This window comes from Mus caroli, unplaced genomic scaffold (assembly GCF_978045245.1).
Source record: "Mus caroli unplaced genomic scaffold, Mus_caroli_1 scaffold_12, whole genome shotgun sequence".
In the NCBI taxonomy this organism is placed as follows: domain Eukaryota; kingdom Metazoa; phylum Chordata; class Mammalia; order Rodentia; family Muridae; genus Mus; species Mus caroli.
This window is the reverse complement of record NW_028227267.1, coordinates 1050876-1062052: the sequence shown is the minus strand read 5'-3', so window position 1 is coordinate 1062052 and position 11177 is coordinate 1050876. Positions and strand designations below refer to the sequence as shown.

Here is an 11177-nt window from a genome sequence, read left to right as displayed (position 1 = left end):
TAAAAGAATACTTTTTGGGCAAATTTTTTCTTTTCTTTTATAGTTGTATATTAGTCTTTGTATATTATCTTTGTATATTAGTCTTGCTCTGTAGCCTGGGATGTCCTAGAATCTATTATGTAGACTAAGCTGGCTTCATGTGACTTAATCCTCCTGTTTGTTTCCTGGGTTTGGGGATTATAGGCATGCACTACCATACCCTGCTTCCCTGTGATTGTATGCAATTATATATGCTAAATATTTTTAAATAGACTCAGTCAAAAGAGATACTAACACACCCATAACTGGAAACAAACTCATATTTTCAGCAAATAATAAGAAAAGATGAGCTCTTGTTGTTATTGTTGGTGGTGGTGGTGGTGGTGGTGGTGGTGGTGGTGGTGGTGGTGTGTGTGTGTGTGTGTATTCCTGGTTACCCTAGTACTCACTATGTACAACAGGCTAGCCTTGAACTCACAGAAATCTGTCTGCCTCTCTCCCTGCCTCCCAAGCACTGGGATTGAAGGTGTGCCTACCATGCTCTGCTAAGAAATAAATAAGTTCTTAAGAACTAAAACTATTGTGTCAAGATTCAAAACTTAAGAGGTTAATAAAGATAAATCAAGGCAGACATTGTCACACATGCCTGTCATCCCAGCACTCAGGAGTCAGAGGTAGGAGCATCAGAGAAGTTGACAAATCTGGGCTACATAAACACACTCAGTCTCAAGATAAATAACTAAGTAAATAAGGAGATCTCCCTAGACACAAACAGAAGACAAAGAAGGTAATAGAAAGTGGTGTTCAAACTGGAGAGGGGGCTCAGAGATTAAGAGCACTGACTGCTCTTCCAGAGGTCCTAAGTTCAATTCCCAGCAACCACATGGTAATGGGATCCAATGCCCTCTTCTGGTGTGTCTGAAGACAGCTACAGTGTACTCATATACAAAAATAAATAAATAAATAAATAAATAAATAAATAAATCTTTAAAAAATAAAGAGTGTTGCTCACAATCAGTGTGAGGTCCAGTACATCAAGAGAAGTTTCCAGAGGAAGGGGAAGGGAAATCACTATAGCAGAGGAAGTCAGTGAATCTATGAAATCGGAATGTCAACAGCATAGAGGAGACAGAAACTTCCTGGATTCCTAGATAAAGGAGATTGAAAGCATATCAGGCCAAAGAGCAGACTCAGGAACAGAGCCACTGGCAGTGGTGGTTAACAATGGGGGAGTGGAACCCACAAGTATATATAGGGCAAATAATAGCTCTGGGAGAAAATAACCAAAAGAAACCACGAAGGAAGGAAACCCACATTTTTTTTCCTGAAATACTAAGAGTAGAAAGTCAGGGCAGAGCAACTGTCAGTTCTTGTCCTGTCTGTCTGTCTTCATCCTTGTCTGCCAAAGGCAAAATGTGAATTTTCTGTCCTGAGATCAGCTTCTGCTAGCTTGGAAGCAACAGCAGGGGGCTTTGCAGAGTGCCTGGCCTCCACTAACACCTCTCCCAGTCTGTGCATCCCAGTTTACTGTGGTCAGGACCCCCTACCCAGTGGCTGTTCTTTTTTATCATTTTTTGTCTCTTACGGACCACTGTCCTCTGGTCATGACATGACCTTTGCCATCTAGAAACCAAAGTGGCTACAGTTAACCTCACAAGACCCTCAAAAGAAGGCGTCTAGACACACTCCCAAAAGGAGTGGCTAGAAGGTCATTAGACCTTCACCTGAGATTCCAGCCACTCACTAACTAATTTCTCCCATGTACCCAGATGCACATAATCCTGCCTCAGCAACAAATGATCCAAGGAGATATCAGCTTTTATATAAGTTTGTGCTTATTACATTTCTATAGCTGTAATAAATACTCTAACTGGCGGGCCACAAAAGCAACAGAGCTTGAACAGGGTCCCTTCAGGACTTCATCCTCAGCCAGGAGGAAGAGCTGAGACCCAGACCTCTGTGCACTTTCCCCACCAGAAAAGAGTCCTCCTCCAGGGAGGTCTCTGACCCTGGGACTCAGGCAAGATTGCCATCTTGTATCTCTGGTCTCTCAGAGACCAGTCCGCTCAGAAGAGCATGCAGGCCAAAGAAGCAACAGAGTTTCTTGGACAGGGTCTCTTTGGGCCTTCATCTTCAGCCAGGAGGCAGAGCTGAGCTCCAGATCTCTGTGCACCTTCCCTGCCAAAGGAGAGCTTGCCTGCAGAGAGTGCTCTGACTACTGGGACTCAGGAGAGAGTTGGACTCCCAGGAGTGCTGACAGAGGCCAACAGAATCACAGGAGGAACAAACTCCAGCCAAAGACAGCTAGAACATTAATACCAGAGATTACCAGATGGTGGAAGGCAAATGTAAGAATCTTACTAACATTTCAAATGCTATCCCGAAAGTTCCCTATACCCTCCCCCTTCCCTGCTCCTCTAACCAACCATTCTTGCTTCTTGGCCCTGGCATTCCCCTGTACTGGGGCATATAAAGTTTGCAATACCAAAGGGCCTCTCTTCCCAGTGATGGCTGACTCCTACCCGGGAATCCATCCAATAATCAGCCACCAAATGCAGACACTGTTGCATATGCCAGAAAGATTTTGCTGAAAGGACCCTGATAGAGCTGCCTCTTGTGAGGCTATGCCACTGCCTGGCAAACACAGAAGTGGATGCTCACAGTCATCTATTGGATGGAACACAGGGCCCCCAGTGGAGGAGCTAGAGAAGTACCCAAGAGCTGAATGGGGTCTGTAACCCTATAGGAGGAAAAACAATATGAACTAGCCAGTATCTCCAGAGCTCCTGTCTCTAGCTACATATGTAGCAGAAGATGGCCTAGTTGGCCATCATTGGGAAGAGAGGCCCTTGATCTTGCAAAGATTATATGCCCCAGTACAGGGGAATGCCAGGGCCAGGTAGCATGAGTTGGTGGGTTGGGAAGCAGGGTGGGGGGATGGTATAGGGGACTATCAAGATAGCATTTGAAATGTAAATGAAGAAGATGTCTAATAAAAAATTGTTTAAAAAAAAAAGAATCTTACTAACAGAAACCAAGACCACTCAGCATCATCAGAACCCAATACTCCCATCACAGTGAGCCCTGGATATACCAACATACCCTAAAAGCAAGATTCAGATTTAAAATCATATCTCATGATGCTGGTAGAGGATTTTAAGAAAGGCATTAATAACTCACTTAAAGAAATAAAGGATAACACTGCTAAACAGGTAGAAGTACTTAAAGAGGAAACACAAAAATCCCTTAAAGAGCTACAGGAAAACACAACAAAACACGTGATGAAATTGAACAAAACCATCCAAGACCTAAAAATCGAAGTAGAAACAATAAAGAAAACCCAAAGGGAGACAACTCTGGGGATAGAAGTCCTAGGAAAAAAATCAGGAGCCATAGATATGAGCATCAGCAACAGAATATAAGAGATGAAAGAGAGAACCTCAGGTGCAGAAGATTCCATGGAGAACATGGGCACAAAAAATCAAAGAAAATGCAAAATGCAAAAAGGTCCTAAATCAAAACATCCAGGAAATCAAGAGACAATGAGAAGACCAAACCTACGGATATTAGGGGTAGATAAGAATGAAGATTTTCAACTTAAAGGGCCAGCAAATATCTTCAACAAAATTATAGAAGAAAATTTCACTAACATAAAGAAAGAGACGCCCATAAACATACAAGAAGCCTACAAAACTCCAAATAGACTGGGCCAGAAAAGAAATTTCTCCCATCATATAATAATCAGAACAACAAATGAACTGAATAAAGATAGAATATTAAAAGTAGTAATGGAAAAAGGTCAAGTAACATATAAAAGCACACCTATTAAAATCACACCAGACTTCTCACCAGAGACTATGAAAGCCAGAAGATCCTGGACAGATGTTATAAAGACCCTAGAGAACACAAATGCCAGCCCAGGTACTATACCCAGCAAAACTCTCAATTACCATAGATGGAGAAACCAAAGTATTCCATGACAAAACCAAATTCACACAATATCTTACTACGAATCCAGCCCTTCAAAGGATATTAAAGGTAAAACTCCAACACAAGGAGGGAAATTATGCCCTAGAAAAAGCAAGAAAGTAATCCATCAAAAAACCTAAAAGAAGATAGGCACAAGAACAGAATGCCAACTCTAACAACAAAAATAACAGAAAGCAACAATTACTTTTCCTTAATACAAAGAACTCAAGAAGCTGGACTCCAGAAAATCAAATAACCCTATTTAAAAATGGGGTACAGAGCTAAACAAAGAATTCTCAACTGAGGAATACAGAATGGCCGAGAAGCACCTGAAAGAATGTCCAACAGCCTTAACCATAAGAGAAATGCAAATCAAAACAACCCTGAGATTCCACCTCACGCCAGTCAGAATGGCTAAGATCAAAAATTCAGGTGACAGCAGATGCTGGCGAGGATGTGGAGAAAGAGGAACATTCCTCCATTGCTGGTGGGATTGCAAGCTTATACAACCACTCTGGAAATCAGTCTGGTGGTTCCTCAGAAAATTGGACATAATACTACCAGAAGATCCAACAATACCTCTCCTGGGCATATACCCAGAAGATGTTCCAACTTGTAATAAGGAAACATGCTCCACCATGTTCATAGCAGCCTTATTTATAACAGCCAGAAGCTGGAAAGAACCCAGATGCCCCTCAACAGAGGAATGGATACAGAAAATGTGGTACATTTTCACAATGGAGTACTACTCAGCAATTAAACACAATGAATTCATGAAATTCTTAGGCAAATGGATGCATCTGGAGGATATCATCCTGAGTGAGGTAACCTGATTCACATGATATGATTCACTGATAAGTGGATATTAGCCCAGAAACTTAGAATATCCAAGATACAATTTGCAAAACACATGAAACTCAAGATCAAGGAAGACCAAAGTGTGGATACTTCATTCCTACTTAGAATGGGGAACAAAATACCCATGGAAGGAGTTACAGAGACAAAGTTCTGAGCTGAGACAGGATAGACCATCCAGAGACTGCCCCACCCGGAAATCCATCCCATAAACAACCACCAAACCCAGACACTATTGCAGATGCCAACAAGAGCTTGCTGACAGGACCCTGATAGAGCTATCTCTTGTGAGGCTCTGCCAGTGCCTGGCAAATACAGAAGTGGATGCTCACAGTCATCTACTGGATGGAACACAGGGCCTCTAATGAAGGAGCTAGAGAAAGTACCCAAGGAGCTAAATGGGATCTGCAACCCTATAGGTGGAACAACAATATGAACTAACCAGTACTCCCCCCCAGAGCTGTGCCTCTAGTTGCATATGTAGCAGAGGATGGCCTAGTCGGCCATCAATGGGATGAGAAGCTCTTGGTCTTGCAAAGATTATATGCTCCAGTACAGGGGAATGCCAGGGCCAGGAAGCAAGAGTGGATGGGTTGGGGAGCAGTGCCAGGGGAGGGTATAGGGGACTTTCAGGATAGCATTTGAAATATAAATGAAGAAAATATCTAATTAAAAGAAAACTATAACCAAAAGGAACTTGGGGGAAAGTGGGATTATTTCATCCTACAGTTTATAGTCTATCATAAAGGGACTCAGAGCAAGGATGCAAGGCAGAAACCTAGAAGCAGGATGGACCTAAAGCAGAAGCCATGGAAAAGTGCTGTTTACTGGCTTGCTCCTCATGACTTGATCAGCCTGCCCAGGAGTGGTATCATCCACAATAAGATGGACCTTTCTAGATGAATCATTAATCAAGAAAATGCTTTCCCTCTTGCCTATAAGCCAGTCTGATTGAAGGCAATTCCTCAAATGAAGTTCCCACCTGCCAGATTATTCTAGTCTGTATCAAGTTAACAACCTCAAACTTAACCAGCACAGAGATAGAGGGTAAACTGAAGGGTGGCCTTGATCTAAGCTGGAGTGGAACTACACAGTGGTGCATCTATTACTTTGTCATCCATGACCCTACACATAACCCTTCACCTATGCTCCAATATGTAACCCCTCATTTGCCTGCATGCAAGCAAACCGAATAAACCCATTTGTTTTCCAAAAAGAGCATAAATGGACCCTCTCTTTGGTGCCCACTAACATGAGAGATATTTGATCAGGTCTCCTCATGAAAAATCTAGAAATTATTAATTATCTTGCTTCGGCCATTTCTTTGAACTCCACTCTTGTGGAGATCACCATATATATTCTTTTTCTTATTTTCTTTCTTTTGTTCAACTGATATGTCAATTTGGTTCTCAGATTCAGTTAAAGATCTTACATAAACACTAATAGGTACTTGGCATAGTAGAACAGATCGATAATCCTAGAACTCAGAAGATAGAGGCAAAAATATCAGAAGACCAAAGTTATCCTTGGTTATGTTGCAAGTTCAAGGCCAGTCAACAATACAAGAGACCCTACATCAAAAGAATCACAATATTTACAGAGGCATGATCAGAATTGTAAAAATTAGATATTGCTGCAACCAAAAACATTGAAAGATGATACTTGAGAGACCTAGGTCACAGAAGAGAGCTCACTGGTCATTGGCCAGAACCAAAATAAGTAAGTCAATGAAAACTGCCTAAGCTATAATGGTGTAGGCTATAATGCAATCCTTGGGAAACAGATATGGGAGAATAGCAAATTAGTGGTCAGCTTAAGTTAATAGTAAGACTTTATCTCCAAAAAGAAAGAAAAGAAGAAAAAAAGTGTTCAAGAAACAAAGCTAGGAGGGCTGGAGAGATGGTTAAGAGCACTGACTGCTCTTCCAGAGGTCCTAAGTTCAAATCCTAGCAACCACATGGTGGCTCACAACCATCTGTAATGGGACCTGATGCCTTCTGATGGTGCATCTGAAGACAGCTACAGTGTACTCATATGCATAAAATACATAATTAAATCTTTGAAAGAAAGAGAGTAAATTTAAAAAATGAAATGAAACGAAATAATGAAATGAAATGAAATGAAATGAAATGAAATGAAAATGAAAATGAAAATGAAATGAAATGAAATGAAGCAGAGCTAGTATATTCTGAATATCAGAAATCCAATATGGAAACCAAAAGTAAGTGTCTCCCAAGAATGGAGCACTGTAGCCTCTATTTTTTTTATTCTTTTTTTATTCATTGCATCCTGACTGTAGTTTTCCTTCCCTCCACTCCTCCAAGTTTCCCCACATATACCTTCTCTCTCTCTCAGATCCACTCCTCCTCTGTTTCCCTTCAAAAAAGAACAGGCCTCCCAGGGAAATCAACCAAACACAGTACAACAGGGTACAATAACAAATCCTCATATCAAGGCTGGATAAGGCAACCTAGTGGGAGGAAAGGGATCCCAAGAGCAGGCAAAAGAGTCAGAGACACCCCCACTTCCACTGTTAGGAATCCCACATGAGCACTAAACTACACAACCATAAAATATATGCAAAATACATATGTCAGACCCATACAGGCTCTCTGATTGTCAGCTCAGCCTCTGTGATCACCTGTGAGCCCTGATTAGTTGATTCTGTGGACCATGTTCTCCTGGTGTCCTCGACCTCTCTGGCTCCCCTAATATTTCCTCCCCATTTTCTTTTGGGTTCCCTAAGCTCTGCCAAGAGTTTGGCTGTAGTTCTCTGCATCTACTCCCATCACTTGCTGAATGAAGCATCTCTGATGACAACTGGACTAGGCACTAATCTACAAGTATAGCAGAATATTAATAGAAATCATTCCATTGACTCTGAGCATGCTTGCATGTGTGAATCAGTTGTGTTTGGTCCTATCCTATGCCTATAGGCTGTTCTACCTCTGGTTCCTATCCCTCCAGGCACATAGGCTCTCTCTCATGGCATGGGTCCAGGTTGGACCAGTCACTGGTTGACCAATCCTACAAGTTCTTTGCCACCACTACCCCAGCACATTTTGCAGGCAGGACAAATCATAGGTTGAAGGCTTTGTAGGTAGGTTGATTTTCCAATCCCACTTCTATGAGGCTTGCCTGGTTATAGAAAATGGCCACTTCAGGATCTGTACCCCGCACTACTAGGAGATTTCATTAGGTCCACTCTTGTAGATTCCATGGGATTTCCACTGCAGTAGGTTTATAATCACACCTCAAATGTCCTACAATTCCAACCATCTCTCCCAGTATCCTCTCCCTCCATTCCTCACACCCTCCACCTGATCCCTCCTCTTCCCATCCCCATTCACCCCCAGTCCAACCACAAAATCTATTCTATTTTCCTTTCCCAGGGAGATCTATGCACTCCCCTTAGTGCCATCCTTGTTACTTAGCTTCTCTGGTCTGTGGGTTGTAACATGTTTGTTCTTTACTAATAGCTAATGTCCACTTATACATGAGTACACACCATGTTTGCCTCTCTGAGTCTGGGTTACCTCACTCAGATGACCTTTTCTACTTTCATCCATTTGCTTGCAAATTTCATGATGTCATTATTTTTAACACCTGAGTAATACTTCATTGTGTAAATGTACCACATTTTCTTTCTTTTTTTTTTTTCTTATTTCAAGATACTTTATTTTCACAATGGGTCACAACATAAGCTTCTGGCCCATTCTGCCAATGTACAAGCGACAAGTGCTTTCTCAGCAGCTGGGGGCACACATTAAATCATGTCTGAAAAGTGAATAAAAATCCATATAAAACAAATATTCCAAGTTTCCATAGGAACACAGCAATTGTTCCTCCTAGCCTTCCATACTGCATTGGTGTCAACCCTACTCTTACAAAGACATCCCAAACTACCAGTAATTAAGTTAAATGGTCCCCCCAAATGCCTTAATTCAAGCTAAACTTTCAGGCAAGAGCAACAAGAATGGCATCTACACATTGATCCTATCAGAAGCACAGGTTTCAGGGTGACCGTTCATCCCATTCTTCTGGGCACAAGGCATGGACTAAGTGCTACCATCCTGCTCCTCCACATCCTGCAAGAAGTCATGACTCTGGATCTGCTTCATGAGTTGTCACATTGGCCATGACATTACATAGTAGACATTTGGCCTCTGGAACCCATTGAAAGTAGAAGCAGCCGCAACGGTGTATGCACCCATGTTCTCAAACAGCATCCAATCACCCTCATGCATTTCAGGCAGGTTACAGCGCTCCACGATCCGATCAAGGCCATCACATGTTGGTCCCCAGATGCTGGATGAGTAATACTTCTCATCTGGCTTGGGTCTCTTCTGCAGCAGGGCCTTCACATGGGCACGATCATAAAGAACCCAGTTAAATGATCAATATACTCCATCACTTCCATAATACATGAATGAAGGTTTGCTCATTTGACTCATCTTCATCGTCAGAGCCGGACTGCTTCTTCCACACGTTTTGGGGGTTTTTTTTTGTTTGTTTGTTTGTTTCCTTTTTGTTTTTTTGTTTTTTGGCAATGACGTTGACTGCAATAGTGAAAGCTGACACGACATATTATCCAACTGGCTCAGCTATGGTTCTCACTCCAGAGTCTGATGGGAAGTACTTGTCCAGAGCTGTTTTGACTACACTGGTGATCTCTTCAAATTTAAGCTTTGTATCTTCAGATCCAGGAAAGCCACCACCAATATCAAGCAGATACATACTGAAACCGACTTCTGTCCCCATGTCAAACACACAGCGGGCATCTGACACTGCCTGCACGAAGGTCTCGGGGTCAGTACATCCACTGCCCACATGGAAGCTCACACCAATGACATCAATATTTAGCTCTTTTGCCCTTTCCAAGAGAAGCCTGCTGGTTTTGAGTGTGGCACCAAACTTAACACTGAGACAGCACACTGCTTTGGAATCATCAGTGGCAATCCACAGAACCAACTTTGCCTTTGGATGTGCTCTGGCGACTTTCATCAATTCAATTTCACTGTCAAAAGTCATCATCTGGACTCCGTTACTGGCAGAATACTTGATTTGAGAGACTTGTTTACAAGGATTTGCATAGATAATCCTCTCTGGAGGCACCCCAAGCCCCTGTATCAACTGTATTTCAGTCTTGCTTGCACAGTCAAATCCTGTCCCAGTGGCAGCTAGGGTGCTCACTATGGCTCTGCTATCGTTACAATTGACTGCATAAAAGGGAGCAACATAGGGAAGAGCTTTTAGCCACCTCAGATGCTTCTTTAGAATGTCTCCGAGGTCCGCAACATAGAACGCATCCTTATCGTCAGAGGAAGACTTCACTGATTTTTTGGTCCAGAATGTCCTTAGCAGCCTTCACTGAGGATATGACAGCCAAACTCTTCCTTAGTAAAGCTGCTCATGGCACTGGATGTGCCTGTAGAAAACCTAGAGATGGAATTACATTATTGCCAGCTCTTCACAAGGCCAATTTATCCAAGAACTCTGAATGCTGTCTCCTTGGAGCAGTGGAAACACTCACAGCACAGTGGCACATGGAGATCCTCCACCAAACCCCCAGGAACGCCCGCCCTCCTGCTCGCCCGCAGCAGACCCATCCATCAGCCGCCTCATCGAGCAGGCCTCAGACCCCGAGCTGACCAGAGGTGGCGCCGAGCTGCTGGCTGAGGGCCCCCGGGCTGCAGGGACTGACCCATTTTCTTTATCCATTGTTCATTTGAGGAACATCTAGGTTGTTTCCAGTTCCTAACTATTATGAGTAAAGCTGCTATGAACATAGTTGAGCAAGTGTCATTATGGGAGGATGGAGCATTCTTCGGGTATATATATACAATAGTGGTATAGTTGGGTCTTGAGGTTAGATTCCCAATTTTCTGAGGAACTACCATATTGACTTCTATAGTGGCTGTACAAGTTTGCACTCCCACCAGCGGTGGCGGAGTGTTCTCCTTCCTCCAGATCTTCACCAGTATTAGCTGTCACTTGTGATTTTTTTATCTTAAACATTCTGATGGGTGTAAGATAGAATCTCAAAGTAGTTTTGATTTTCATTTCCCTGATGGCTAAGAATGTGGAACATTTTGTTAGGTATTTCTAAGCCATTTGAGATTTCTCTTTTGAAAATTCTCTATTTAGATATATTTGCATTCTTCTACATGCGGACATCCAGCTGACCAGCACTGATTGCTAAATATGTTGTCTCTCTTCCAGTGTATTTCTGGCATAAATGTTATTGTGTTCCATACATTTGTGTATGTTGTGCATTCATTTTCATTGAATTCTAGGAAGTTTTTAATTTCTTTCTTTATGTCTGCCTGGACCCAGCAGTCATTCAGCAGAGAGTCGTTGTTCAGTTTCCATGA

General features: G+C 42.4%; 1 pseudogene; it reads right to left on the bottom strand.

Annotated features, from left to right (window-relative positions):
• Positions 1-8786: 8786 nt before the first annotated feature.
• On the bottom strand, positions 8787-10217 carry LOC110309864 (ornithine decarboxylase pseudogene; annotated as a pseudogene).
• Between the last annotated feature and the right edge of the window lie 960 nt (positions 10218-11177).